Here is a 6000-nt window from a genome sequence, read left to right as displayed (position 1 = left end):
GAATGAGCACCTGGGTTTCAATTCTGGCTCTGCCCATTATTAGTTGGTACACTTAGTCAAAGCTTTTAAGCTCCTTGATTCCTCACTTAGCTCCCGATTTCTCACTTAGCTCCCGATTCCTCACTTAGCAAATGGAACTACTAGTATATATTCCCAGTATTGTTATGAGGACTGAGTAGAACACCATCTTTGAAAAGCATGTTGAAGCAGATACAGTTAGCCATTTGTGGATTCTTTGGGCATTTTGCTTCTCTTCCTTTCCCCAGTCAGGCCACTCCTTTTGTGCCCATTTTCTTTTCTACTTTGTTGTTTTATCTTTTGGTTTCTTTTTTGGTACCAACCAGAAGCAAGGGAAGTGAAGGAGGGCAAATTGACACAAACCTCAGTCCACTTTATCAGCTCTTATTAATCCTATTATATTTCTGGTGAGAGAAAAGGCTGAAGATGTGATGAATTCATACATAGATCCTGGAGGGTGAGCATGTTTCCACTTTCCAGAGTAAATATAGGCTTGTATAAAAAATCAGGTGTTAAATAAAATCTTTAAAAAAAAAGAATCAGGTGTTAGAATTGGATCTACATTCTAAGTCTTAAAACATCCTTATTCTATTCCCTTTATTCTTGTGTGACCATGAGAGAATTATTTAACCTTTCTTAATTTTTTCAACTAATAGGGGTACATATAACTAACAAGTAGAGTTGTTAGGCTTAAATATAACATAGGTAAAAATACCTGGACAGACAAGGTGTTCAATCAAGTGGCTGTTATTCCAAATTGAAACGTTTATTTCAAATCTTTCAGGTCCTAACTATAATAATGATTTTTTGAGAACCACCAAGCTCTTATGAAATATAATAAAGTCCTAACCAGTGGACATACTCAAATACAACTTCTTCATTATCCTCTCTTTCCTTTCAGGCCCATGCTTCTTGCCTCCTTAGACATCACAATATAACTCCTCAAGTCACCTCTCCCAAGCTTTTTGCTTTCAAACTGGCAGTTTGGTCTTTCACAGCAGCATGCATCTTACAGGATTAATCACCCTCTAGAACCAATTCTATCAGGAAAGGTGTACTGAGAGTTACCATGTGCAAGCAAGCCTTCTGCAAGGCCCTCAGGATAGATAACTGTGGAATGCACAGTCCCTGATTCTCAAGGGAGACAGACCTGTCCAACAGTGACAGTACTCTGACACCACAATGCCCAAAGCTTGGTGAGGACCAACAGTGGATGCCCAGAGAGGGTGACAAATAGGCTGGGCCCTGGAGGATGGGGAGAGGTTTGAGAGGTGGTCAAGGGAGACAAAGGAATGATCATGGACAAAGGCATGGAGACAGGAACAGTGTCTCCAGTGTGGGCTGCCTGAAACGTGGAGGTTGAGAAAGTGGCAGGAGAAGAAACTGGAGAAGCAGTACGGGAAGAGAGGATAAAAATCCAAACTACAGCAGTGATGCTGAAGGTAGAGAGGAAAAAGAGCAGAAGAGCCATTTCTGAGGGTGCATCACCGGTTCTCGACCATCAGAAGACATTGGTGAATGGCTGAGGAAAGGCACCTAAAGGGGCTGTCAAGTTCAGCCCAGAGGACTGAGTAGGTGGTGACTCCACAGATTGAGAGGAAGTGCCAGTAGGAAAAACAGGCAAGGGAGTAAGTTTTCGGCTCAGTCTGGCACGTGTTGAATTTGAGATGGTTGTAGGGACCTTCCAGGCCAAGGCGGGTTCCCAAAGACGCATCTGATGTGTAACTCTTGGAGCTCTGGGACCATACTGGCTGAAGTGTGTGTTTTTCTCTATAGTAAGTGGCCCTGCCCGGTAGGAATCAGGCCAGCAGATGTGTCTGAATGGGGCAGAGGATTCGAGAAGTCATCTTCATAAATGCAGTCTGTGAAGTCATAGGGTGGCAAAGGTACTCCTTGTACCCCATAGCTCCCAGCAGAGGGAAGAGCTTGCAGCTGGAGCTTGATGAATCCAGCTGCCAGGTTGGCTCTCTTGACATAGCTGTCCTCCTTACCCACCTCATCTTTTCCATCACATTCGCATCTTTCTTCCTTTCATCTCCTCCTGCTTCTCCTTTGCAGCTCCCAGTGAATGCTTGATGAATCCTGGCTTAGCGAATAGGCTAAACTCACCACTTAGGAAACAAGCCCTAGCTTTTATCTTCCTCTGTGGGTTTGAGTCTGCTAGAATCAAAGTAATATTAGCACGATTTGTTTGGATTAGCATGAAGACTTCTAATCCGCTCCTTTGCAATATTCCATATTTTAATAACTTTAATAATTACTGCTTCCCTTTTCTAATTAAGAGCTTAGAGACAGAGACCTTGGAGAGGGACCAAAACAGTGGCATTTGGTATTGTGGAGAATGGGAAGAAATATTTGCATAGCAGAATCAATACTCAGAGCCAGCTAAGAAGCACTTGGGTTTCAATTCTGCAAGTATTTATTATGCTCCACTGTGGACAAAGTCCCGAATGCTGGAGATACAGGCGTGGCAGATACGGATGTAGCCTCCATCCTGTTTGAGGTCGGCCAACAGCAGCATAAATTCTCTTACCATATCCTCCTGGTAATATGCGTAGCAGTACTTAGAGCTTAGAAGTCTAGAGCACTTTGGCTCTGGCCCACTGTTTTAACTTGAGGGAGAGGCACCAGTGGCTGAGCAAAAGTGCCTGTTGGAGTGTTGCTTTCAAACCACAAAAGTGCTTTCAAGTCCTCAGTTCCAGTAGCCCCTGTGCATTTTCAGGTGTGTCCTCTCCACCCAAAGCTAACCTAAAGGTCCAAGCCCAACCATCAGGACCCTGAGGCTAATCTTTTCCAACTGCCAGACATACATGGATATGGAAGCCATGATGAAGGAAAGTTCTGGCTTCTGGGCATGGGGAGAGCCCAGAGGCTTGGCAGAGGAGGACCTCCATAGCAGCAAAGTGTTGTCCATGCTGCCCAAGTGTCCTCTTCTGAGGAGGCTGAGGTTGAAGGTCTTCTGCTTCAACCCATCCCAGAACAGTTCTTATCCAGTATATCTTTCTGTTGGAAACCCAGTTTGAGAATGAGATCTGTTCTGGGGTCCCCCACCTCTCTTGGACCCAGAATCACCATCCTTCACCCTCCCGGGGCTTGTCTTCAAGAGCTGAGAAACTTTCATTTTGAACTCTCATCTGTGGGATTTTGTTACGCCCCTTTCCCTTAATCATATCATACCTCCTCTTTTAACAAAGTCTATCTTTAGTGATTCCAAGGACCACCCCAGAGATTCCACACCCCAGAGATAAATCTGATGCCACCTCTGCCTCAAAATATTGTGGTCTTCTGAAGGAATCGGGCATGGGCCATTACATTTCTATAAGATAGGATAAAATAAGTGCTAAATATAGGTTCAAAAAAGCCATCATTCATTCTGAATTGGTGAATCGAGGCCAGATTTGCAGGAGGTGTTTGATCTGGTTCTTTGAGGATGAGAAGGATTTAATAGATAGATAATAAGGGAAATAGTATTCCAGGATGGGAGTGAGAATGAGCCATACAAGAAGCTTGAAAATGCTTCACTTAGGGAAAAATGATGGGTCTGGTACTGATAAAGACCAGGATTCAGACCAGGCTGGAGAGAACACAAAGCTGAAACGTGTAATGGCCTCCAATCACAATGCTTTGAGAGCTGCTGCAAGAAATCGAGTCTTTATTCTGGAGGGGCTGGAAAAACACCATGGCAGGATTCTTGAGAGAGCAGTGAGCTAATTCTTCCTCAGATGAGTAACTTTTAGGAGGATCACTGCTCTTCCACATGAAGGATGAAGAAACTAACATGTTACCACTTGTAAGCTATTGCTCCTGCCCCAGGACGGAGAGACAAAACCAGGACAAGGGTAGTACAAAGTGAAAGGAGAGAGGGCACAGAAAGAATCAGTAGGTTTCTGCAACTGACTAGCTGAGGTATCACTGGCTGATATATGTTTGATCCCCCTCACCACAGTGCAAATCCCTTGAGGGCAGGAACTGTGTCTTACTCATCTTTGTGACCTTAGTGTTAAAGACAAGTGGCTCTCATTTTAGTAGAAGTCTTAACCTGGTGGCCTTAGGTGGGTTACGAGGGAGTCTGCAAGTCTCCCCAAAATTACATGCAGAATTTTTTGTCTGTGCACATAGGCCCTTTCTGTTTTTTGTGACCCAAAATATGGTTAAGAACTGCTCTAGAAATTTGTCACCTTCATAAATGCTCTGACTCTTGGTTTCTGTTTTTATTCCTTCTCTAAGTACTAACTTCCTATATAAAAGAAAAAAGACAGGGTCAAAAACATTAAATGGGTACTGTGAACGCTATTATATTTTACTTGTAGTAAAAACCCAACATATAAATTCAGCTGAGTCTAATATGCTTAAACTCTGAAAGACATTTTCCCTGCCCATATCTGACCTCATTCTCTGGTAGCACACTCCATTCCAGAACCTACTCTATAATAGCTGATGCATCTACGAGGATGGGAATCAATTTTAATTTGGAGTTTAGCTTCTGCAGCAAGTGCCTTTGAAGAAGCACCTTCCTGAGAATGCCAACTTGCACCTTTCAATTACGGCCAGATAATTAGGATGGAGGTTCACATGCTGCCAGCTCCATTTCTGTGTGGGTGGTAGGGGACAGATGTGGCACTTCTGGGCAACAGACACTTTCCCCAAACATTGAAAGGGATCATATTGTCCAAAATCAGGCTGAAGAAGGAGTCTGTGCCACTTTCGCATGCCAGAACCATCTGGGAGATGTGGCCAGGCTGCCAGACTCCTGGATGCTCTGTGATAGCCCAGTGGTTTGTAAGGACTACATAATAAGAGTATTTATAAGTGGGACTGGCCCAGAGAATTTGGAACATATGTTCCCTAGAAGAAGAAAACAGCCTCTGACCTCAAGAGGGGTGGTATGGGGTAATGTATGACCCTGGGGTGGGGGTGGGGTGGGGGGATAAGATACACACACTGAGAAAAAAAGAACCTACTTGACAAAGGGACACGGAAGTGCCTGCTCAGGGCAAGGCAAATGTTCTACATAAGGGGAAGGGAGGTTGTAGGAATTCAGAGAAAAAAGCTGCCACCGCATAATGAGGCTTATAAAGGAGGGCATGAAAGAGGGGGCAAAGGCAAGGAATTAGCAGGCTCTGTACCACATATTCTCACATTTAACTTAATTTCTTTTCTTCTGACAATTAAGGAGTGCCTACGATGTGCAAGCTACAACACCAAGTGATTTTTATATATGTTAATCATTAATCCTCACAGCTACATTTGAGGTAGGGCTTATTATCTTCACTTTATGAATGAGAACTGAAGTTCTGAAAGAGTAAATAAGCTTCCTAGGACATGGCTATTAAGTGCTTGAGCCAGAACTATAACCCACATCTGTCTGACACCAAAGACTAAATTCTTTTCACACCACACCGTGTCCCTGAAAAGCTATTAGTACAAAGTAGATGAACCTAAAAAAATATTAAGCTAAGTGAAACAAGCCAGGCACAAAAGGTCACGTATTATGTGACTCCATTTATGTGAAACATGCAGAATAAGTAAATCTATTGATAAAGGGCCAAATGGCTGCCAGCACCTAGAGGGAGAAGGGAATTTCAAGGGAGTTCCCTCAATATATTTGGGGAAGAGTGAGGTGCCTGGGTTAAGTCTAGCAGCGTGATGAGCCAACATTCTCTTCTCGATTCAAGGGAAGGCTTTCAATAAAGGTATATCACTCTCCAGTTAAGAGTGAGAGTTCCCAGGTGCATACACCTGTTTTTCTGAATCACAGCAGAAGAAGCTGCCCAAGATTGTCCAAAAGGCCCTGAGAGCATTTATGAGGAGTGAAGTCTGCCCTGCTGTGGGTCCTCCTAAGTTAAGAATACACAAAATTCCTTTGATTATTCTCAAATAACTCTGCATGTGGTCCTTTCTTGGTTGCTTACAAGCAACTTCAAATCTCTGTTAATCTGAAATGTATGGAATAATCTAGCTAATGAAGGTGCCTAGCCAGCC

The sequence above is a fragment of the Meles meles genome, chromosome 8, assembly GCF_922984935.1.
Source record: "Meles meles chromosome 8, mMelMel3.1 paternal haplotype, whole genome shotgun sequence".
Lineage (NCBI taxonomy): Eukaryota > Metazoa > Chordata > Mammalia > Carnivora > Mustelidae > Meles > Meles meles.
The sequence above is the reverse complement of the archived record's forward strand: the minus strand, read 5'-3'. Positions refer to the sequence as shown.